General features: G+C 43.6%; 2 protein-coding genes across 3 annotated transcripts in view; one reads left to right on the top strand and one right to left on the bottom strand.

The window, feature by feature from the left end:
• The window catches only part of PSMD12 (proteasome 26S subunit, non-ATPase 12), a 376,293-nt gene that overhangs the window by 115,801 nt on the left and 235,317 nt on the right, over positions 1-25,175 (top strand). The window lies entirely within an intron of this gene.
• Positions 1-25,175, bottom strand: part of PITPNC1 (phosphatidylinositol transfer protein cytoplasmic 1) — a 315,851-nt gene that overhangs the window by 92,342 nt on the left and 198,334 nt on the right. The gene's annotated exons all lie outside the window — the stretch shown is intronic.

The following is a 25,175-nucleotide window of genomic DNA, read 5'->3' as shown; positions in this document are numbered from 1 at the left end:
GTCTTTTTTTTTTTTTTTTTTTTTTTTTTTTGTGAGACAGAGTCTCGTTCTGTTGCCCAGGCTGGAGCAGTGGCACGATCTTGGATCTCGGCTTACTGCAGCCTCTGCCTCCCTGGTTCAAGTGATTCTCCTGCCTCAGCCTCTCAAGCAGCTGGGATTACAAGCATGCACCACCAAGCCCAGCTAATTTTTGTATTTTTAGTAGAGACAGCGTTTCACCTTGGCCAGGCTGGTCTCAAACTCCTGACCTCAAATGAATCGTCCACCTCGGCCTCCCAAAGTGTTGGGATTACAGATGTGAGCCACCACGCCTGGCTCTACCTACAGTCTTATTTCATTTTTAGAGCCAAAGACAGCAGATTAGTTACATGAGAGCACGTGCTCCAAGGCTAAACTAACCTAGAATTGAGTCCTAGATCTGACACTTGCTAGCTCTGAGGTTGTGCAGACCGCTGGCTCTCATTAAGCCCCATTGTCAGTTGTAAAATGGGGTTATTAATATCTGTGAGGATTTCATGAGACTGTGGCTATCTAAAGACAGGTTGGCAGGATGCTGGGCTCATGTAAATATTCCTGCCAATATCTGTCTGACCATCACCATTATTATGCGTCAATATCCACATGGCTGCCATCATGATTACTTCTTTACTCTTGAAGATGTTACTTCCTAGCCGGGGCCTGCTGGTCTAATCTATACCCTCTTTGCCTTCCTTTTGATGAGAAAAGGGGCACAGGCGAGCCTGCTTGCTCCAGTTGTACTTTGCAAAAAGGCCATTAGATGGGGCCCTGCCATAATCACTCAAGTCAGCAAGTGGCTCTGACTTTGAAACCTGGGGAAAAGGTGTGAGAAGACAATTGAATCCTGTGAGTACTGCTCAGATCGATCAAATGAACCCACTGGCTCTGGTGTAAGAGGTGACCCAGGGGCCTGGTGTGGTAGCTCATGCTTGTAATCCCAGCACTTTGGGAGGGTGAAGCAAGAGGATCACTTGAGCCCAGGAGTTGGAGACCAGCCTGGGAAACATGGCAAAACCCCATCTTTACAAAAAAAAAAAAATCAAAATTAGCTGGGCATGGTGGTGTGCACCTGTGGTTCCAGCTACTTGGGAGACTGAGGTAGGAGGATCACCTGAGCCCAGGAGGCCGAGGTTGCAGTGAACCAAGGTCGTACCACTGCACTCTAACCTGGGCGACAGAGCAAGATCCTTCCCCCTCACCACCAAAAAAAAATTCCTGAGGTTAGTGGTCACTTGTAGAATGAGTGGCACTTTTCCAGGGCCCTCCTCCTCCGGGCCCCTCACTGCTGTTATTTACAGACCACCTGACCCCTGGCTTCATGAACGCTCTGGACCATGCCCAGGATTCCACTTTACCCTACTTTATATCCACATCTTTATGATTTCAGTGTCCACATGGGCAGCCCATCAACACTATAGGCCCGGCCTCCTCATTCCTTTTCCTTTCCTTCTCCTCCAACGACCTTCACCTCCATTCCACCTCTAACCACTTCCCTTCAAGCTCCATCGGGGTCTTGAATCTCCTGGAATTATTCCACTTCTGAAATCTGAAAGCTCTAGTTACTTTTGCTCCAACCCCAACCTGTATTCTCTTACTCTCCCTCCCAGGACACTTTCTCCTTGACCTCACCAAGCTCTCCAATTCCCAAGAGTCTCCATTGGACTCCAAAGCTCATTTTGACCTTCACTTGCTCAATTTTTCCATACTTTGCTGAACCTACCCTGAAGACAAATCCTGAATCAATTCAACCATTTCCTGTGCTCCTACACGCAGGCTGCAAAGCACAGCTGGGAAAACGCCACAATTATGTAGGCTGATGGTACTACTCATTCAACATTTCCCAAATCACCACACTGCCAAGACTTTCAAGCAACCCTTTGACGCTTCTCATCCATTTCCCAGAAAGGTTACCTTTGACCTTTATTACCCTCCTTCAGCCCCCCTTTCCTGACCCCTTCCTTTACAGGAGATGACCTTTCTTCCCATATTACTGGAAACTAGAGACCTTCTGCACGTGCTCGTCACTCTCTGTCCCTTCTCCCCCTCCTTGCTTGCCCTGCTTTTCCTTCTATTTCAGAGGTTCATGAAGACCATTCATTTTCTGGCTTCCAGGGCCAGGCTCTTCCTCTTATTTTCTTTCCCTCCTTCTTTTTCTTTTTGAGTCAGGGTCTTGCTCTGTCACCCAGACTAGAGTGCAGTGGCGCAATCATGGCTCACTGCAGCCTCAACCTCTTGGGCTCAAGTGATCCTCCCACCTCAGCCTCTCAAGTAGCTGGGACTATAGGTGCGCACCACTATGCTTGCCTAATTTTTTAAATTTTTTTTGTAGAGACGGGGTCTCACTATGTTGTCCAGGCTGGTCTTGAGCTCCTGGGCTAAAGTGATCCTCCTTCCCCAGCCTCCCACAGTGCTGAGATTACAGGGATGAGCCACGGGGTGCCCAACTGCTCTTCTCTTGTAACTCCAAACTCACTGGCCTACTGGCTCCTTCCTCAGTATTTCACAGTTAAGTTAATGTATAACATTGTATCATTTGATGGGCCCACATTTGTTTCTTGTGTTCTATGCCTTGCCCTGGGTTTTAGAATCTATCCTTTCATTGACTTCATTGACCAGCTGTTGCTAATGAGAAGTCCACTATTAGGATGAGGATTGTCCCTTTGTACGTGATCTGTCCTTCCTCTAGAGGAGCTCTTTAAAAAAAACTTTGATAATCTGCAGTTTCATGACAATGTCTCCAGGTATAGATTTATTTTTAATCCCTTTAGGATTTAGAGAAGTATTAGAGGGTATCCAGGCTGCTTGGGGCCAAATCCCACCACCCAGTTGTGTGACCTTGGGCAAATTACACATGTTCTCTCTTTTCCAGTTTATTCACATGTAAATTACTCTTACCCAAGGGATATTAGAGGATTAATGAGTTAATACATAGAAAGCATATAGAAGAGTGTCTGGAACATAAGGGCTAAATAAGTGTTTACCATTGTGGTTATTACTCAAATATACGTTGATGTAAGGATTTATATCTCTCTTCAATTCTAGAAAATTCTCAGCCTTTATTGTTTCAAATAATGATTTTCTGTTATTTCCTCCATTGTATGGTTGGTGCAAAAGTAATTGCATTAAAACTAATGGCAAAAATCGCAATTACTTTTGCACCAACCTAATATTTTTTCTGCTCCTATGAGTTAACTATATGGCAACTGTCATTCTTTCTCCCTAATTTAACTATGTATTTAAAAAAATTGTTTGTATTTCTGTACTATGAAATGCGTTGTATTTCTCAATACTGTTAATATCTTCCAATTCACTAATTATCTCTTCAGTTGTATCTAGCCTAGTTTATCTTATCCACTTAGATTTCATTTCAATGATTCAGTCTCTGAATTTCAAACTGGTTCTTTTTCAAACCCTCCGTTCTTGTTTCTTTTTTGGTTCCTAATTTCTCATTCTTTTAAAATGAACATTATTCCTTTACTTTTCCCTCTGAGCAGCCCGAATATACTATTTTAATCAGGTCTATCTACAAAGTTATTTTCTTTGCCAGTAAATTTACATTCTGACTGTTGATACCTTGGCTGTCTTTATTAATGTTAGATTTGCGGGGTCGTTTTTGAGTGGGAGGTTTTGTTGTTATTGTCCCTGTTGCTGCTCTATTTTTCTCCACCTCCACTCCCTGACTCCTCACACCAATCTCTAGGTTTTACAGTTGCCTTCTAAGAGTGGAACTACTGCTGTAAGCCGTGGCCCAGGCATTAGACACAGGGGATTCTTTTCAGGTTCCTTTCACCTGAAAGAATGAAAAGAGGGTGGAGAGGCCTACTCCAGCCTCTTTTTTCAAACAGTGAGCCTGGCTCTGGTCCCCCAGCTTGCATTGAGTACTTTTAGTCCTATTGCCGTAAAAGACCTACATCAATACCTGCCTGCCCCCAAGACTCAGATTCCAGTCAATCCGGGCTACCCTCATCCTTCCGAGTTTTTGATCCACAAGTCCAGCTATATCACTTTGGCTTTCTCTCTTTGTATTTTATCTGTCACTGCTATGCGTTTGGAACAGAGGAGATACATCCGAACATGAACTTCTTTTCCACAGAGATGGGAAATCTTGCAAAGGCTTCTCCCTTCCACTCTAAGTCCCCTCCTGATCCAATTCTTTTCCTTCCTTCTACAGCCAAGCATCAAAGGATACTGCAAGCTGGCTTCTAACTCCACCATGTCTCTCGTTTTCATAAAGGTCACCAGTGACCTTATTGCTCATTCTCACAGGACCTTTTAAATTCTGTGTTCACGGAACTCTGTTGCTGTTACTGGTGACAGTTTCTTCCTTGGTGTTCTCACTTTCCTGGGCCTTTGTGACTCCCAGGCATCCCGATTCTCCTAACTCTCAGAGAGCTTCTTTCTCATCCATCTCTATGAGATGCTCTTCCATTTCCCTCCCGTTAAATGTCAATATTCCCCCAGGTTCCATCCTTGCCCTTCTTTTCATTTTATCCCTCATGTATCCTTTGGGTAATATCCTCTGTTCTCAGGCTTTCAAAACTACCTTTATGACTTCCAAATCTGTATCTCTAGGTCTCGGCTTTGGATTTATATACCAAATTCCCTACTGGTTATTTCACTAAGTTTTCCGTGAGTACTTCAAACTCAACTGGACAAAAACTGAATTCATCAACCTCACCTGTCTCAGTCTGTTTGGGCTGCTATTAAAAAATGCCATAAACTGGGTAGTGTGTGAACAAAAGAAATTTATTTCTTAGCCAGGCACAGTGGCTCATGCCTGTAATCCCAGCACTCTGGGAGGCCGAGGTGGGTGGATCACCTGAGGTCAGGAGTTCAAGACCAGCCTGGCCAACAAGGTAAAAAAAAAAAAAAAAAAATTATTTCTTATAGTTTTGGGGGCTGAGAAGTCCAAGATCGAGGCAGATTTGGCATCAGGTGAGGGCCCACTTCCTGGATCATAGATAGCACCTTCTTTCTGTTTTTTGAGATGGAGTTTCACTCTTGTCACCCAGGCTGGAGTACAATGGCGTGATCTCGGCTCACTGCAACCTCCACCTCTCGGGTTCAAGCAATTCTCCTGCCTCAGCTTCCCAAGTAGCTGGGATTACAGGTGCCCACCACCATGCCCAGCTAATTTTTTTGTATTTTTTTTGTAGAGATGGGGTTTCACCATGTTGGCCAGGCTGGTCTTGAACTCCTGACCTCAGATGATCTGCCTGCCTTGGCCTCCCAAAGTGCTAGGATTACAAGTATAAGCCACCGTGCCTGGGCAGATAGCAACTTCTAGTTGTGTTCTCACATGGTAGAAGGGACAAGGGGTCTATCTGGGGCCCTTAAGATCTAAGGGGTCTATCTGGGGCCCTTAAGACCTAAGCACCTTCAAAGGCCTCACCTCCTAATGCCATCACCTTGCAGGGATTTGGATTTTAACATAGGAATTTGGGGGTGAGGGGCACCATGGCATCTCCTAAACCACTTAAAAAAAATTCCTCGTCTTAGTTGGTAGCACTAACACCCATTCGTTACAAAAACCTGAATTATCCCAGACCACTGAGCCAATTGCTCCATCCTAACTAGGCACCAACCCTCTCTCTCTCTTCCTAATTCTCTCCTCTATATTTCTTTTCTTTTCTTTTCTTTTTTTTTTTTTTTTTTTTGAGACGGAATCTTACTCTGTCACCAGGCTGGAGTGCAGTGGCATGATCTTGCCTCACTGCAACCTCTGACTCCCTGGTTCAAGCGATTCTCCTGCCTCAGCCTCCCAAGTAGCTGGAATTATAGGCACACACCACCACTCCCAGCTAATTTTTGTATTTTTAGTAGAGACGGGGTTTCACCATGTTGGCCAGGATGGTCTTGATCTCCTGACCTCATGATCCACCCGCCTTGGCCTCCCAAAGTGCTGGGATTACAGGCATGAGCCACCGCACCCAGCCTCTCCTCTCTATTTCTACTGTCACTGCTTTAAATCTTGGGCTGCATTCTCTATCGTCTGATCTACTGCAAAAATCTCCTGTGTTCTCTACCAGTCTCTCCCTGCATCACGATCTTGCCTGTCTACCCATTCTCACCCTCTAGCATGTGTTCTCCGTAGAGCCTACCCCATTGTCTTGCAATGAGAGTACCTGCCCCCCACCAGCCTGACAACCCCTGGTGCCGAATAGATGTTTAACAAATGTTTCTTGTACAATGAATTAAGGCACCACTAAAAGCATCCTATTTAAATGTAAAATAAAGGACTTCTCAAATTTCCACTAGGAAGTTAACACAAAGGCATTGAAGAAGATAACCGTTTTTTTCTTTTTCTTTTTTTGTTGAGATGGAGTCTCACTCACTCTGTCGCCTAAGCTGGAGTACAGTGGCACGATCTCAGCTCACTGCAACCTCCACCTCCTGTATTCAAGTGATTCTCCTGCCTCAGCCTCCTGAGTAGCTGTGATTACAGGTGTGTGCCACCGCGCCCGGCTAATTTTTGTATTTTTAGTGGAGACGGGGTTTTGCCATGTTGGCCAGGCTGGTCTCGAATTGCTGACTTCAAGTAAGATACCCACTTTGGCCTCCCAAAGTGCGGGGATTACGGACGTGAGCCACTGTGCTCCACCTGAGGAAGATAACTGATATTTACTAAACATCTATAATATGTCAGGAACTATGATAAATGGCTTATATAAATTATTTGGGGCCAGGCATGGTGGCTCATGCCTGTAATCCCAGCAGTTCGGGAGGCCAAGGTGGGAGCCGGGGTTCAAGATCAGCCTGGGCAATATAGGAAGACTTCATCTGTACAAAAAATTAAAAAATTAGGCGAGCATGGTGGCAAGTGCCTATAGTCCCAGTTACTTGGGAGGCTGAGGTGAGAAGATCACTTGAGCCCAGGAGGTGGAGGTTGCAGTGAGCTGAAATTGTGCCACTGCACTATAGCCTGGGTGATAGAGGAAGACCTTGTCTCAAAAAGAAAAAAAAAATTGGTTCAGAATACTATCATTTTAAAAACAAACCCAAAGGAGTATAGAAAATCAAGGGGGAAGAGCCTTTAAACCATAAGAATTTACTCGGCCTCTAGGGAATTATGGAACACCCAAGGGAACAGTCGGTCTTGAAACCAGATGACTTTACATTTTTAACAGTTTAGAATAAAGGTTAGGAACAACATGAGCAAATCAAGTCTGATCTTCCATCTCTCAAGCCAGGCGTGGTGGCTCACACCTGTAATCCCAGCTACTCAGGAGGCTGAGGCAGGAGAATCGATTGAACCTAGGAGGCAGAGGTTGCAGTAAGCCAAGATCGCACCACTGCATTCCAGCCTGGATGACAGAGGGAGACTCTATCTCAAAAGAAAAACAATAACAACAAAAATACAAAACAACAACAACAACAACAAAGAAATAGGGAACAGTATGTAGTTACGTAAACTCTTAGCTAAAGCAGAATGTTGTCACCCATGAGTACCACAGGATCACTTTTTTTTTTTTTAAAGCAATACTTTTTTTTCTATTTTAAACTGTTACCAAAAGCCCCCGATAAAGGCATACCACGTGTACAACTAGTGTATCTGGTTTAACATTATCTATTCCAAGAGACCCAGATGGTTCTAAGCAAATATAGCTGGGTGCTGAAAACAAAGCTTCACCCATAGATCAAAATTAAGTTACTAGAAAATTCAGTCTTTCCAGTGTCCTTCATTCCCGAGGACGTTCCTTAATATGTTTCACATTTCATTTCAATAATTCACTCTAGTTTTGACATCCCACCCAAGGTGATGTTGAGTTCGTAACAAACCCAATCTCATGATAGATTTCTGAACCTTGGGTAGGAATGATAATATAACGTTTCAGCACCAAATGGTCAATTATTTGGTTTTACCCCTGAGTATCTCTTCCACGATGGCATTTCGCTGATGCTTTTCAACATCTATTTATTAATCATCTGATCAGCATAGCTAAAGATAATTAAAATTACTCTAGATAATGGTTTGCATAGTCCAAAGGTATTTATGACCATCTCTTTACAGGACTGGGAACAAGATGAAACATTTTCAGATAAAGCTCCAGGAAGTTTATATTTAACAAATTTATGTACCAAATGGCCATAAAAATCTGATGGAATATAAATAGGCCTTCAATAGGTATTAGTGGATAAATAGGATTTAAATGTGATTAATAGCTTAATATTATTCACAGAGAATCACCGTCAGACTCAGAAGATCAAGTGCAGAATTTGGTGGGCAACAGCTGACACACTGCATGGTTAAAAAGCAGAGCCCTGTGTACAAGTAGGGGAGCAGATGGAAGCAATGATTTCAGCGCATCAAAAGGCAGAAATTGCTTTGAAATCATGTCCATTGGAAATCATTAACTTCTTTTCTGTAAGCTCAGCTCCTATTATCCCCTTGCCCCACATTAAAAATAAATAAATAAAAAAATAAAAACTAAAATACTAGCTGAGACTTTGTCCTTGAAGGTATATCAGATAGATGGCATCCAGGGATTTTTAGTAAGAAATCCATTTTATAAAGATGATGGCTCTGAACATCCAAGGGGAAGAAGATTCAATGGTTCCCTTTTCAGAGTTCTAACAAGTCATTTGCATTACTAGGAAGCCAGCCAGTGCCCTGGAAAAAGTTAACAAACAACCTTCCAGGCCTGAACAACTGAATAGCTTATTATTCAATGACTTGACTTTGGCAGAATTCAGTTCAGTGTTCACATTTGATATGCAAAACTATTCAGTACTGAAATGCACTTATGATGTACATCTCAATATCCTATGCAAAAGGGGATATCGTGCTGAATTAATTCATTGATTCTAAGATGCCACCAACTATACCACTGAAAAAGAAAAAATGCTGCCACTTGTAATTGTAACATGCCATCAACTCTAATATGCGTTTCATTTGTAAAGTTGTTAAAACGTGAAAAACAATGGCCGTGTTCAAACATGCTGAATGTCTAAAATGTGTACCAAGCTCTATTCTGTGCTCTTTTCAGGCTTAACACATTTAATCCTCACAAGTACCCTATGAGTGGGAACTATCATGATACTCATTTGACAGGGGCACACGGAAGTGAAGTAACATGCCTTAACTAGCTGCTAAGGAGTTGACTTGGGATTCAAAGACACCTGGCTTGACTCTAGTGCCTACAGTCTTCATCCTTTCTCCATTCTGCCACGGTTCTGTTGATGATTAACTTGGAACAACAGCATAGATGGCTCTCACCTCTTGGAACAGAGCTGTGCCAAGCAGGATCCCTTATAGGTGAGTAAAACCCAAGGAAGGCCTGTGTCCGAAAACAGAATCCCCAACCTCCAGGCAGGAGGCCACGAGGCAGAGGGTCTGCTGCTTGCACCAGTAACCACTCCTTTCTCCACTTTGAAAGAGTGAACTCAAAAGCCCCTGGAGACGTGACTTATCAACTCATGTCTGAGGATGCCTCCGGGTGGTGAAAAAGGAATAGGGACTGCAGACTTCAGAAACGTGAGAACTTGGTACTTTCCCTCCAAAAGGACTCCCCAAGTTACACTGAGTTCCCCATTTGTGGATCTCCAAGAGTCCACTCTGAAGTGGTTCCCATGAGGTATAACTGAAGTGAAAGAGAAAAGAGAACTATGGTTTATGAAGCATTTGACATGCAGCATCTCACCGCATCCTCCCAATTCTCTCTGAAGTGGGTGCCATTTTCCCCTTTACACAGCTGGGGAAGTTCAGAACAGTGAAGTCCCGTTATCACTTGGCTGCAGAGCCCTGCTTTGGACCCTATTTGGTCGAAGGCTGGTGATTTCTCTGATTCTAGTACAGAATCCTACTAACTGGGCCTGACCAGCTGCTAGCTTTTGGCAGATTCCTCAAGTGTTCTCCACCAAAATGCTCCACGACCCAAGATTGCTGTCCACCCTCTGTCATGAGCAATCCACCCACCAAGGCACCAACCACTGGACTCAACAAACATAAACACAAAGCTCTAGGTAAATAAACAGCAAAGCTGTGCCTTATTTTTTTTAAGTGACGTACACTGTATTCCCACAGTAATTACGAGGGGGAAAAGGAGCCAAACGTTTGGGAAACAACTGCAGAGCCAGTGACTGAGGCTAACAATGGATCACAAAGAATTAAAGAGGTTTGAGTTTCATGGAACAGAAGACTCAGATGAATATTTTCTTTTTCAAAACTCAAAAGACCAATATCAAGAAGAATACACAAAATCATATAAAAAACATGGCTCACACCTGTAATCTCAGCACTTTAGGAGGTCGAGGAGGGCAGATTGCTCGAGCCCAGGAGTTTGAGACCAGCCTGGCCAACATGGTGAAACCCCGTCTCTACTAAAAATGTAAAAATTAGCATAGTGTGGTGGCATGCACCTATAATCCCAGCTACTTGGGAGGCTGAGGCAGGAGAGTCGCTTGAAACCTGGAGGCAGAGGTTGCAGTGAGCCAAGATCACACCACTGCACTCTAGCCTGGGTGACAAAGGGTGACTCCATCTAAAAAAAAAAAAAAAACCAAAAAGCCAAAAAACAGCCACTATCCACTACTCAAACATATGTAATTATTTTGTCATATTTGATTCCGATTCTGTCCCTACTTAAAAAAAAAGAGAAAATTTCACACTTATAGTTGAAATCCCTTCTTCTTCCACACCTGGCTGACAGCTATCATAAATTTATTGTGAACTTAGTCCACATTTTAAAATAAACTTTGTATTTTATGTAACATATAAATGCATCTGCATCCATAAATAAGATATTCTTAAATGATTTTAATGGTTTCCATGGTCAGGTTGGTAAACGCTTTTGGAGTTTATTTTTGAATATGGAGTGAGGTAGGGATCTATTCTTTTCTTTCTTTTTTTCTTGAGACAGGGTCTTTCTCTGTTGCCCAGATGGGAGTGTAGTAGCGCCACCATGACTCACTGCAGTTTTGACCTCCCAGGCTCAAGTGATCCTCCTGCCTCGGTCTCATAAGTAGCTGGAGCTGCATCACCATGCCTGGCTAATTATTTTTATTGTTTGTAGAGATGGAGTCTAGCTATGTTGCCCAGGCTGGCCTTGAACTCCTGGACTCAAGTGATCCTCTTGCCTTGGCCTCCCAAAGTGCTGGGATTACAGGCATGAGCCACTGTGCCCAGCCTATTATTTTAGTTTTCCCTATGAAATGTCAACTCACTTAATGTCATTTACTGAGAAAGTTATCTTTCCTTCCCACTGATTGGAGACACATTATGTATTATGTATCAAATTCACATGATCAGCTTATGTTTATTTCTATCTTTGTGCAAATACCACATTCTTTCATATGATTTTGTTATCAGATATGATGAACTTCGCCTCCTTGTTCTTTGTTCAAAATCTGTCTCAGCTAGCTTTTGACTTTTATTTTTCCATCTGATTTTACAATTTATGACAATCCTGTTGAGATGTTGATTGGAATTACATTTAATTTGGAGACTGATTTAGGAAATCACTTATTTCTTTACAGTATTTAGTCTTTTGATCCATAAACATGGAGTATTTATAATTTGTTCAGGTCTTTGTTAGGTCCTTTAATAATAATTTTGTCTAGAAAAGTTAGATTTGTTCTTAGGTACCTTAAAGTTGTGTTGCTATTGATAATGGGATTAATATTTTCTAATTATTACTCATATATGGAATATCATTGATATTTGTAAGTTGATCTGATAGCCAATAACCCTTCTGAACATAATCATTTTAATATCATTTTAACTATTTAGTATTCTATTTAGGATAATTTGTAAATTCTCTTAGGTTTTCAATTTAGACACACTGCCTATAACAAAATTCTTTTATCTTTAGTTACATTCCTTATACCATTTTTTGCTGTTTCAATTTTAATTTTAAAAAATCATTGTGCTGGGTGTGGTGACTCACTCCTATAATGCCAGCACTTTGGGAGGCTGGGGTGGGAGGATCATTTGAGCCCAGGAGTTCAAGACCAGCATGGGCAACACAGCGAGATGCCCATCTCTACAAAAAAAAAAAAAAATCAGCTGGGCATGGTGATGCGCTCCTGTAGTCCCAGCAGCTAAGAAGGCTGAGGTGGGAGGATTGCTTCAGCCCAGGAGGTTGAGGCTGCAGTACGCCGTGATGGTGCCACTGCACTCCAGCCTGGGTGACACAGCAAGACCCTGTCTCCCAAAAAAATTTTTAAATCAAAATAATTGTGACTTTAAATCTTAATATAATGTCAAACATGTCAAAAAATTGCAAGAATATAAAAAAAATCAAGAAATAACAGAAAATCCCTGAACACCCTTTACCCAGATTCTCCAACCGTTAACATTTGCTTCTTTTGCTTTGTCTTTCACATTTGAGAAAACGTTGCAGATATGTCCCTTGACCTCTAGATATTTCAGGGTGAATTTCCTAAGAACAAAGACAGTCTCTCACCTAATTACAAAACAAAGATCAAAATCAGGAAGTTTAACATTGATATAATACTATTATCTAATCCTCAGTCCCTATTTAAATTTTGCCGATTACCCAGTAATATCCTTTGGGCTCTTTTTCTCCAGTTTAGGTTCCAGTCCAGGATCATACTGCATTTAGTTGTCTCGTCTCTTTAGTCTTCTTTAATCTAAAATAATTCATCAGCCTTTCTTTGTCTTTCATGACCTCAACAATTTTGGAGAGTACAGGCCAGCTATTTTATAGAATCCCATCAATCTGAGTTTGTGTAAGGTTTCCTTATGATTAGATTTAGCTTATGGGTTTTTTTGTTTGTTTGTTTTTGACAAGAACACCACAGAGGTGATGTGTCTTTTTCAGGACATCATATCATTTCTGATGCTAGTTTGTTCCAGGATTGATAACGTTACAGACATTTGGTTAAGGTGGTATACACCAGGTTTGTCTATTGTAAAATTATTTCTTTTCTTTTTTTTTTTTTGAGACAGAGTTTCGCTCTTGTTGCCCAGGCTGGAGTGCAATGGTGCAGTCTTGGCTCAATGCAACCTCTGCCTCCCAGGTTCAAGTGATTCTCCTGCCTCAGCCTCCCCAGTAGCTGGGATTACAGGTGCCTGCCACCATGCCTGGCTAATCTTTTTGTATTTTTAGTAGAGATGGGGTTTCACCGTGATCTCCAACTCCTGACCTCAGGAGATCCACCCGCCTCGGCTTGCTAAAGTGCTGGGATTACAGGTGTGAGCCACTGTGCCTGGCTGTCTATTGTAAAATTATTTCTATTTCCATTTTCCATTAGTAAGTCACTTGCAGAGAAATACTCTTAGTCCATGTAAATATCCTGTTCCTCATCAAACTTTTCACACACTAGTTTTAGCATTCAATGATGTTTACTATTAAATCAATTACTATTATAGTTGCAAATGGTGATTTTCTTCTACAGGTAGGCCCTAGGGTTGTGTATTTGCTCAAACTTACATTACACAAAAAATAGTTTCAGTACTATTAGCCCATACTACAGTAAGAAACAAAGTTATTACTTAGAATTCAATATTTGTTTACAATTCTTATTGTCTTCCGACTGAGGATATATAGTCAAAGTGCTGTGTAATTGAGAATTCCTTGGGAAAGGTCTTTTTCTCTCCTTTTCAGTGTGGCTATTTTATTTCTTTTAAAATACAGTTAGGTTCATTTATTTCTGTTTTAATTCTATTTTAGTATCTTCCACCCCACCAACCCCCTGCCTAATCCCTGTTGATTTGGTTTCATTATTTTTGAGTGGGGAAAACATTAACATGATTTCAAAAGTTGAATGATTCAAAAAGGTATACTCCCAGAGGTAGTGCTTCTCTCTCCATCTCCACCCCGTTTCCACACACCCCCCCCGTAGGTAGCCAATCTCATTATTTTCTAGTTTGTCCTCTCTGCATGTCTTTTTTTTCCTTTTCTTCCTTTCCTTCTTCCTTTCCTTTCCTTTCCTTTTGAGACAGAGTCTCACTCTGTCACCCAGGCTGGAGCGCAGTGGCATGATCTCAGCTCACTGCAACCTCCACCTCCTGGGTTCAAGAGATTCTCCTGCTTCAGCCTCCCGAGCAGCTGGGATTACAGGCATGTGCCATGACGTCTGGCTATTTTTTGTATTTTTAGTAGAGATGGGGTTTCACCATGTTGGCCAGGCTGGTCTCGAACTCCTGACCTCAGATGATCCACCTACTTTGGCTTCCCAAAGTACTGAGATTATAGGTGTGAGCTACTACGCCCAGCATTGGTGGTGATATATCCTGTACCCAATACTTGTTTTGCTCAATGGTCTTAGCATCCATTGATGGCTTTTTTTTTTTTTTTTTGAGTCAATTATTACTACAGTGGTTACAAAGTGGACATTCAGACCTTGATACTTGGTATTGCCTCTCTAGCTCCAAACTCCAGTTTCCCAACATGATTCAGCACCAGGTCTTTGCTGACAATGCTTTTGACCAGTTTGGTTAACTGTCTCCCTCACCCTTGATACTAGCACATAAGAGTAGGCAGGTCTTTAGAATTTATCACAGCACCTGTGAACCAGGCCTAGCCAGGAAAGCAGACACTACTTTAAGCTGTCTTCTACTAATGATTATCAGCGGTAAGTTCTAGCTTCTTTGAATGCAGAGGTAAGCTGTGTTGTCACTATACCTCTGAGAATCAGAAAGCGAGCCCTTGCGTGCTGGATATTCTTTTTGCTCATGTGTTCTTTACATGTAGCTCTCAGATCACAAATTGTACCACAAATAGCAGTGGCCACATCTTAAGGAATCAAACATGATCTGTTTTCCATTGTCCTCAAAAATGATACCATTAGACACAGATTGAATAAGAACATTGACTTTCCACTTCACAGACCAAAGTAGATAACAATCCTTCCAAACTGCAAATGGGAGTGTTTTGTGCAACCTCCTTTTTAACAGGTGCTGACTTATTAGAGAAAATTGCAGATTTTGTAGGTGGCTGGTTATAATAATCTAAGGTTAAAAACAGAACGATAAAAGTTGAAGACATCAGAGATCACATCTAAAAATAAAGCAAATGCTTTTTTTCTTTCTGTAATCCTCAATTAGAAGCCATTTAAGGAAGAGATAATCAGCTCCAGAGACCTGTAAATACAGATTCTGCAGTTCCCACTGGCACTCCTGCTTTACAAATTAATTTTAGTACATTTTGAAATGTGTTAACATCCATCCATCTATGTTGTCCTCTTGGAGTTACAAATACAAATGCAGTTGTCCCCGACCTTGGCCGAGGGGGATATATTCTGAGACTCCCACTGGATGTGTGAGACCTCAGATAGTACCAAACTCTATATATGCTCTTTTTTTTTGTTTTTTTTTTTTTTTGATGTGACAACCGAGACAGCTACTAAGTAACTAACAGGCGTGCAGTGTATAAGAGCAGAGTTGACGGACGAAGGGAGGCTTCGTGACCTGGGTGGGGTGGGGCAGGATGGTACGAGATTTCACGTTGCTCCTCAAAACAGCATGCAATTTAAAACTTATGAATTGTTCTTTTCTGGAATTTTCCATTTAATATTTTTGGACCACATTTGACTGCCCAGAACTAAAACTGCAGAAAGTGAAACCTCGGAGAAGCAGGGACTACTATGCTAATTAGAGAACAGACTTCACGGCTGGGCACGGTGGCTCACGCCTGTAATCCCAGCACTTTGGGAGGCCGAGGCAGGCAGATCACTTGAGGTCAGGAGTTCAAGATCAGTGTGGCCAACATGGTGAAATCCCGTCTCTACTAAAAATATAAACATTAGCTGGGTGTGGTGGCGCGCACCTGTAGTCCCAGCTACTCGGGAGGCTGAGGCAAGAGAATAATTTGAACCTGGGAGGTAGAGATTGCAGTGAGGTGAGATCACGCCACTGCACTCCAGCCTGCGTGACAGAGTGAGACTCCGTTTCAAAAAATAAAAAAGAAAGAAAACAAACTTCATGATGACTATTGTCATAGCAAGCCTCAATAAATACAGCTCTCCTGAAATGATAAAATTCCCTCTTTGTCAGCTGGTAACTTCCAGGGGAAGCTACTTGTAGTCAGGAAGAGAACGTTTCTCTCCAAAGCCATGCAAGTTGAGCCCAGTCAAGACATTGAGGTGTTTATGCAATTTACCCGAAGGAGGCACCCAGGGGGAGAAATGAGATCTCTCTAAGTAAATCTTTGTGGTTAAATTAATGAGATCGTTTATTTCCTAAAACCAAGCACAGCCCAGTGATTGAAAATTAGTTTTAACCAAGGAATAAAGATAACAATGAGAAGCTGGACCTGGAAGTCATCAGAAGGTCCTTCTTAGGACCTGGGCAATCTCTATCTTGGAGCATCTAGAAACTTCTCTTTTCTGTCACTCCTCTCCCTAGATAAAAATCATGACCCACATCCCTCTCTGAATGCCAGATGCATATATATATGCAACTTCTTCTTCTTCTTCTTCTGAGACAGAGTCTCGCTCTGTTGCCCAGGCTGGAGTACTGTGGCTTGATCATGGTTCACTGCAGCCTGGACCTCCTGGGCTCAAGCGATCCTCCCACCTCAGCCTCCTGAGTAGCTGGGATGACAGGTGTGCGCCACCATGTCCAGCTAATTAAATTTTTTTTTTTTTTGTAGAGATGGGGGTCTCACCATGTTGCCCAGGCTGGCCTTGAACTCTTGGGTGCAAGTGATCCTCCTGCTTTGACCTCCCAGAGCACTGGGATTACAGGCGAGAGCCACCACACCTGGCCAATATCCAACTTCTTACCCGTCATTTCCACTTGGAAGTCTCATTGGTATCTGAAAGTCATCATGTCTAAATGGCACTCTTGCTTTTCTTCTCAGGACCTGCTTCTCCTCCACTGTTTCCTATGATGGCGATGGTACCACCACTTACCCAGGGCCACTAGGCAGAGCTAGAAAGTGTGGGATTATCCCTATTTTGTTCCCCTCTCATGCCCCGCATCAATTCTAACAGAAAGTCACTGTTTTCAAAATAGATCCCTTCCTCCCCTCTTTATCCTCTGCCGTCTTTCCAGATCAAACCACCATCCTGGTCTGGATCATTCCAATAGCCTACCAACTGGACTCCCTGCTTCCAGTCTTTCCTTTCACTAATTCCCCACAGAACAGCCAGAGCAAACATTTTAAAACATAAATCACCCAATGTAATGGGGTGTCCTAATCCGGATTCTGGAACAGAAGCAAAAGTACATTATTGGGAAAACTGGTGAAATCTGAATAAAGTCTGTAGTTTTGGCAATGGAATCATGGTTAGGTAAGGGGAAACTGGGTAGAGGGTATTTGAGAATCCTGTGCACAATCTTCGCAAGTTTAGTATAAATTATTTTTTTTCTGAGACGGAGTTTTGCTCTTGTCGCCCAGGCTGGAGTGCGGTGGCACAATTTCGGCTCACACTGCAACCTCTATCTCCCAGGTTCAAGTGATTCTTCTGCCTCAGCCTCCTGAGTAGCAGGGATTACAGGCATGCACCACCATGCCTAGCTAATTTTTTTTTTTTTTTTTTTTTTCTTTAAGTAGAAACAGGGTTTCACCATGTTGGCCAGGCTGGTCTTCTCAAACTCCTGACCTCAGGTAATCTGCCCGCTTGAGCCTCCCAAAGTGCTGGAAAATAAGCCACTGTACCCAGCCAACTTTAGTATAAATTTAAAATTATCCCAAAATAAAAAATTAAAAAAAACTCCACGAACAGTATCTTGTCACTCCTTTGTTTAAAATCCTTGAATAAGTTCCCACTGCACTGAAATCCACACTCTGCCGTGGCCCCATAGCTCTTGCATGATCTAGCTTCTACTACATTTTCAACCTCAGTTCCTGCCAGTCTACTTACTGTCACTCCTAATGCTCTAGCCAGTGGTTTTCCAACAGTTCCTGGAATATGTGAGGCTGTGTCAGGGGCCAGGGCGTTTGCTCCCTGCATTAGTTTGTGGGGTCAGCCATAACAGAACACCACAGATTGGGTGGTGTAAACAACAAAATCTAATTAATTGTCTCACAGCTCTGGAGGCTGGAAGTCCAAGATCAATGTGCCTGCAGGGTTGATTTCTTAGAGACCTCCTCCTTGGCTTGTGGATGGCTGCCTTCTGCCTATGTCTTCACGTGTTGCACCCAAAGAGTCTGTTTGTTTGTTTGTTTGTTTGTTTTTGAGACAGCATCTCTCTCTGTCACCCAGGCTGGAGTGCAGTGGCACGATCTTGGCTCACCAAAACCTCTGCTTCCTGGGTTCAAGTGATCCTTCCATCTCAGCCTCCTGAGTAGCTGGGACTACAGGTGTGTGCCACCACACCTGGCTAGTTTTTGCATTTCTTATGTACAGATGGGGTTTTGCCACGTTGCTCAGGCTGGTCTTGAACTCTTGAGCTTAAGCGATCCACTCGCCTCAGCCTCCCAAAGTGCTGGGATTCCAGCTGTGAGTCACCACACCCAGCCTAGAGTCTCTTTATGTGCCCAAGTGTTCTCTTCTTATCTGAACACCAGTCAGACTGGATTAGGACCCACTCTAATGGCCTCATTTTAACTTAATCCCCTCTTTAAAGGTCCTGTCTCCACGCACAGTCACATTCTAAAGCTTCCACGTATGAATTTGGGGTGGGGGAACATATATCTCATAGGGCTGGCTCCTTCCCATACTCAAGCCTCAAGTGGACTTGTGTCTTCCGAGGGGCCTTTCTGACCACATGGCCTCAGGCTGAGCTACCTCTAGCCTGTTTATAGCTTTCCTAGCACTTCTTTTGTTTGTTTACTTGCCTATTATCTGCTTCCCCAACTCCATGATTAATGGAGGGCTGGTTTGTCTGTTTTTTTTTTTTCTGAGATGGAATTTCGCTCTTGTTGCTCAGTCCAGAGTGCAATGGCACGATCTCAGCTCACTGCAATCTCTGCCTCCCAGGTTCAAGTGATTCTCCTGCCTCAGCCTACTGAGTACCTGGAATTATAGGCATGCGCCACCATGCCCAGCTAATTTTTTGTATTTTTAGTACAGACGGGGTTTCTCTATGTTGGTCAGGCTGATCTCGAACTCCCGACCTCAGGTGATCTGGCTGCTAGGCCTCCCAAAGTGCTGGGATTACAGGCGTGAGCCACTGCGCCTGGCCTGGAGGGCTGGTTTGTCTTAATGCTGTATCCCCGATCCTTCTCCTAATGCCTGGGACATAGTAGGTGCTCAAAACTTGTTGAACAGCAAACGGTTCATTGACACTTGAGACAAAATCAGAGTCTCATTGGGAAATCATCATGAGTGCAGTTAATCCCGAGGTGTGGCCATCATAGTAATCATGTCTCATATTTGCATGGCACTTTACAGTTTATGAAGTGCTTCCATGTAAACGAACCTCTATGCATCCTCTACGCCCTGATGGAAGCATTATTTATCCTTTTTTTTTTTTTTTTTAAATAAAGAAACCAAGGCTTAGGCTTACGGTGATAACTGGAACTTCAATACTGATCTTTCTGTTTCACAAAGAACAACTTTGTGTTCTTTCATTACCACACAGAGGAACTAGAAATGAAATACATTCCAGACACTTCTTTTAGGTAGCCTCCAAGGAGACCTCTGTGAAAGACAGAGCTTCATGTTTCCAGGAACTAAACTGGACATTCTCTTCATTTTATCAGAGGAGTTTCTTTGCCAAGAAATAATGTCCTTGGTGATATGTGGCTAATGAGAATACATATGTTACCCAGGTCTTTTTATTGTGTGAGTGGGAGTGGAATGGAGTGGGGTTTATACATGCCTTTTGTAAACTGTCCTATTTCCAGGAGTATAAAGAAGTGAAGACATTTGGAGAAACTGTTTTCCTAAGTGTTGGTTTTAAATAGCACTTACTATTTCTTTAAATCTATAGTTCTCAGTCTTGTTGCCCCTCAGATTCACCTGGGGGAGCTGTAAAAATCCCAATGCCGGCCGGGCATGGTGGCTCACACCTGTAATCCCAGCACTTTGGGAAGCCGAGGCAGGTGGATCATGAGGTCAGGAGATCGAGACCATCCTGGCTAACACAGTGAAACTCCATCTCTACTAAACACACACACACACACACACACACACACACACACACACACACACACAAAATTAGCCAGGCATGGTGGCAGGCGCCTGTAGTCCCAGCTACTCTGGAGGCTGAGGCAGGAGAATGGTGTGAACCCGGGAGGCGGAGCTTGCAGTGAGCTGAGATTGTGCCACTGCACTCCAGCCTAGGTGACACAGCGAGACTCCATCTCAAAAAAAAAAGAATCCCAGTGCCTCAACCCCACCTCAGACCAATGAAATCAGAATCCCCAGGGCTGGGACAGCAGCATCAGTGATGGCTAAAGCTTCCCAGGTGATTTTTTTTTTTTTTTTTTTTTGAGGAGTCTCGCTCTGTTGCCCATGCTGGCGTGCAGTGGTGTTATCTCGGCTCCCTGCAACCTCTGCCTCCTGGGTTCAAACAATTCTCCTGCCTCAGCCTCCCTAGTAGCTGGGATTACAGGCATGCACCACCACACCCAGCTAATTTTTGTATTTTTAGTAGAGACGAGGTTTCCCCATGTTGGACAGGCTGGTCTCGAACTCCTGAGCTCAAGTCATCCTCCCACCTCGGCCTCCCAAAGTGCTGGGATTACAGGTGTGAGCCACCCCGCCTGACCCAGGTGATTTTAATAGGCAGCTGTGATTGAGAACTGCTGGTCTAGACCCTCTCAGGGGTGGGGACAGCATAGCCAGTGTCTCCTAAGGGAACATATCAGGTTCAGCCTCAGGGTAGACTCTAAAACTGCACACACTCCCAGCTGGAGAATTCGGTGTTCTGGAAGGTAGTGTTCTGTCCTTCATGCTCATTGGCTGGTTTAGACCAGCCTGCGCCCAGGATCCATTAAATAAAAATCCCAGGGGCTGGGACCCAGGCATGAGTTGTTGTTAAAACTTCTCAGGTGAGTCCAATGTGCAGCCAAGGCTGGGAACCACTGCTTTAAATGGTGCCTGCTTTGTTTGGAAGAGGAAGTAAAGTAGCAAGGCTGCCCCCATTAACCCCATTGAACACCAGTAACCTGGCAGCCATCACCACATGAGCAGCCTCTCATTCAGCTGAACCAGGCAGTGCTAAGCACGGACTCTCACAGGCCTAGATTTATGGCCTTGGATAAACAACGGAACCTTACCTTGGCACGGTGCCGTCCTCCCTAGCACTAATGAAGGCCCAAATAATTCTCATAAGTATGTGCATAAAATAAATGGGCCTCAATTTAAGACAACTTCCCCATTGCACCCTGGTTAATGTAATCACAGTTTGCAGGTTTTCACAATTATACGTATACTGGTTTTATTTTTAACAAGGAAGATATTTACTCATACTGCCACTATTTTTTTCTTACTAGATATTGGGTCACGTCAAAAAATTACTTATATGGTAATTGATAATAGGATAACAACATGTACTCGATTCAACCACTATCATCCATATGACTATCAGTAGCCTCTTTCAATTTAATTATTGCTTCTTATCGTCATCAATTTCATTAAATTTTTGGCAGGTAGGGGAGGAAACAGTGCAGATAGCAGTATGAAGGATGGTAGCTGAATGATAACAGTGTACACCCAGAAAGTGCAAAGAAATGAACTGAGTTTATTAAATAGTTTGGAAACGCGGTGAGACAAGAGAATTATCCACTACTGCACTGCTTTCCTTAGCAACTCTGCCTCCCACCAAAAACTCCACACTTAACCCAGGACAGAAAAAGAGCACACCAGCACATGCCTTGGCTTAAAACACCAGTTTTGAATCCCTGGCTAGATAAAGCTAGCATTTAGTAATTAAAGAATTGTTAGATAAATATATACTTCTTATGTTCAGATTTTGAAGTATTAACAAGTATGAATAGAAATGGATGCAGCCCTCCTTTTCTTTTCTTTTTTTTTTGAGACAGAGTTTCACTCTTGTCGCCCAGGCTGGAGTGCAGTGGTGCGATCTCTGCTCACGGCAACCTCTGCCTCCCGGGTTCAAGCAATTCTCCAACCTCAGCCTCCTGAGTAGCTGGGATTACAGGTGCACACCACCATGCCCAGCTAATTTTTCTATTTATAGTAGAGACGGGGTTTCGCCATGTTGGCCAGGCTGGTCTCGAACTCCTGACCTCAGGTATCCACCCACCTCAGCTTCCCAAAGTGCTGGGATTACAGGCGTGAGCCACCGTGCCTCTCCGCAATGCTCCTTTTCTGCCTCTCTGGGACCAACTTTGAATCTGCTGGACAACCAACAGCAGCTGAATATGTAAATCAGAGGAGGGCAAATTGGCAAAGAAGTCTAATGAAGTGGGGCTGGGCCGTGTGGTCCAATGGCCCCAGGAGCAAGACCTGGGGTCCGTGGAGCAGAGTCAAGCAGAGCCTGGGGGGCAGGGGGTGGGAACTGGGCCAAAAACACATTTAGGGCCTCTTTAGTATAACAAGATGGCAGGACTGGGGCTTGGGCAAGTTGGGTGCCATGACAGGGAGACAAGGAGCAGGTCCCCTGGGCAGTTCCAGAGTCTACATGCTGGGGAGAGGGAGGCAAGCCAGGCTACAACAGCTGAGATTTATTCTAGAGGAAGCAAACTGTGTCCAAGGACTGCACAGAGTGAATAGGTGATCGGTGCTTCTCTTGCAGGCCAGCCTAAGTCTCAAAGGGTCCTGGCCCTTGGCGTGGGCCTGGATCCTGATTGTAAGGTGGATAACCTGTTATTTTAAATTCCTAAGAGAGTAGTCAAAAAACCTTAGCACCTGCCAAAAAAGGATATATAATAATACATAATAACCATATGAATTTTGGGGACTATTTGAACTGGGCAGAGGATAAACCAGATTACAGTGGTCCCACCAATCTATAGGGATCACAGTGAGGCCACGTGTCCCCTCTGCACCTCTTTTTTATTTTTAGGTGTCACTCTGTCACCCAAGCTGGAGTGCAGAGGTGCAAACATGGTTCACTGCAGGCTTGACCTCTTGGGCTCAAGCGATTCTCCCACTGCAGCCTCCCAAGTAGCTGGAACCACAGGTATGTGTGCCACCACGCCTGGCTAATTTTTTAATTTTGAAGAGATGGGGGTTTCACCATGCTGCCCAGGCTGGTCTCAAACTCCTGACCTCAGGTGATCCGTCCACCACAGCCTACCAGAGTGCTGGGATTACAGGTGTGAGCCATAGAACCTGGCCTCTCTACACCTCTTCAAATGGACAGCTGTTTTGAATGAACTCATGGAGATGGAGGCATAGAGAAAAAGAGAGAAAGCAAGGAAATTTGTTTGGAAAGACTAAAAGATATTTAAAAAATTTTTTTCCAGCCAGGCATGGTGGCTCACGCTTGTAATCCCAGCACTTTGGGAGGCCAAGACAGGCAGATTGCTTGAGTCCAGGAGTTTGAGACCAGCCTAGGCAACACGGTGCAATCATGTCTCTAAAAAAACCACAAAAATTAGCTGGGCACGGTCGTGTGTGCCTGTAGTCCCAGCTACTCAGGGGGGCTGAGGTGGGAGGATCGCTTGAGCCCAGGAGGTGGAGGCTGCGGTGACCTGAGATCATGCTAACTGCACTCCAGCCTGGGTAACAGAGCGAGACCCTGTCTTATAAAGAAAAAAAAAAAAATTCCCCCATATTTTCATATTATGCCAGGAAAAGCAATTCAGGCAACTGAACTTTATTATCCTTTTCATGAGAGTCCACAGCTACGTGAAAAGAGTCAAGCTTACTTCAATATCCAGTGACCAGCAATTGTTTAAAGAAGTATACTGAAATATGGAAGGTGGTACAGCCAGGAAAAATCATTGTGGGGAAGCATACTTCAGGGCATGTTAAAAATAACATACTATATGATTCAATTCAGGAGGAATTGGTTAAAAAATAAATTTGTCCATAATCTGCAACATGAACCAAATTGCTAACAGAAGTCATCTCTAAATTGTGGGATTGCTATTGGTTTTTTCTTTCTTTTTTCAATACTTTCTTTTTGCATTCTCCAAGTTTGAATAGTCATGTATTAACTTTTTTTTTTTTTTTTTGAGACAGAGTCTCGCTCTGTCGCCAGGCTGGAGTGCAGTGGCGCGATCTGGGCTCACTGCAACCTCTGCCTCCCAGGCTCAAGTAATTCTCCTGCCTCAGCCTCCTGAGTAGCTGGGATTACAGGCATGCGCCACCACGCCCGGCTAATTTTTTGTATTTTTAGTAGAGATGGGGTTTTGCCATGTTACCCAGGCTGGTCTTGAACCCCTTAGCTTGGACAATCCGCCCGCCTTGGCCTCCCAACATGCTAGGATTACAGGCGCAAGCCACCGCGCCCGGCCTGCTTTCTAATCAGAAAAAAAAAAAAAAAAAAAAATCACTATTTTACAAGGATTCAAGTTGAAACACAGTGTGACACTGTTTTAGACATGGTGGTTTTGATGAATTTGGCCAGCAACGCACCTGTGATTTCAGGCTGTGACAGGAAAATGGCCCTAAACATTTCCCATTGGGCCGCCACTTCAAGGAGACACTAACGATGGGGTTCCTGAACATAGTGGTAGGATAGTACTTCTGCCAGCTGTATTTCTCTCTCCTCTGGGAAGTTCCATGAACTCTGGGGAAGCCCTGAAGCTTCTGGATCCAGGTTCTTCCTTTCAATGGGTCCTGAAGGAACCCACAGCCTAATCCCAGGTGAGGCTTTTGGTAGGTCAAAACAGTCACCCCCAAAGAAAAGAGAAGTTAGAAATGTACTGCCCAAACAGAAAGAGCCTGGGGGTAAAAGCCAGGTCAGAAGATGGGTTTTACCCAACACTAATAAGCAAAATACTTGGCTGAAATTTAGTAAAAGTCAGAATGCCTCAGGAGGTAAATATTTTGTGGGGGTACCCCCTGATTTTAAGGTAGGATGTGTGGGTGTATACATACACCGCATGTGTGTAAGCATGCATGCAGTATGCACACACACATCTGATTCTATTTCCTTTTCTCTTTTTTTATTTTTTTGAGATGGAGTCTCGCTCTGTGGCCCAGGCTGAAGTGCAGTGGTGCAACCTCGGCTCACTGTAACCTCTGCCTCCCAGGTTCAAGCAATCCTCCTGCCTCAGCCTCCCAAGTAGCTGGGATTACCGGTGTGCACCACCACACCCAGCTAATTTTTGTATTTTTAGTCGAGACAGGGTTTCGCCATGTTGACCAGGCTGGTCTCGAACTCCTGATCTCAGGTGATGTGCCTGCCTCAGCCTCCCAGAGTGCTTGGGATTACAGGCATG

This window comes from Pongo pygmaeus, chromosome 19, assembly GCF_028885625.2.
Source record: "Pongo pygmaeus isolate AG05252 chromosome 19, NHGRI_mPonPyg2-v2.0_pri, whole genome shotgun sequence".
NCBI lineage: Eukaryota > Metazoa > Chordata > Mammalia > Primates > Hominidae > Pongo > Pongo pygmaeus.
This window is presented reverse-complemented; position numbering and strand designations above follow the sequence as displayed.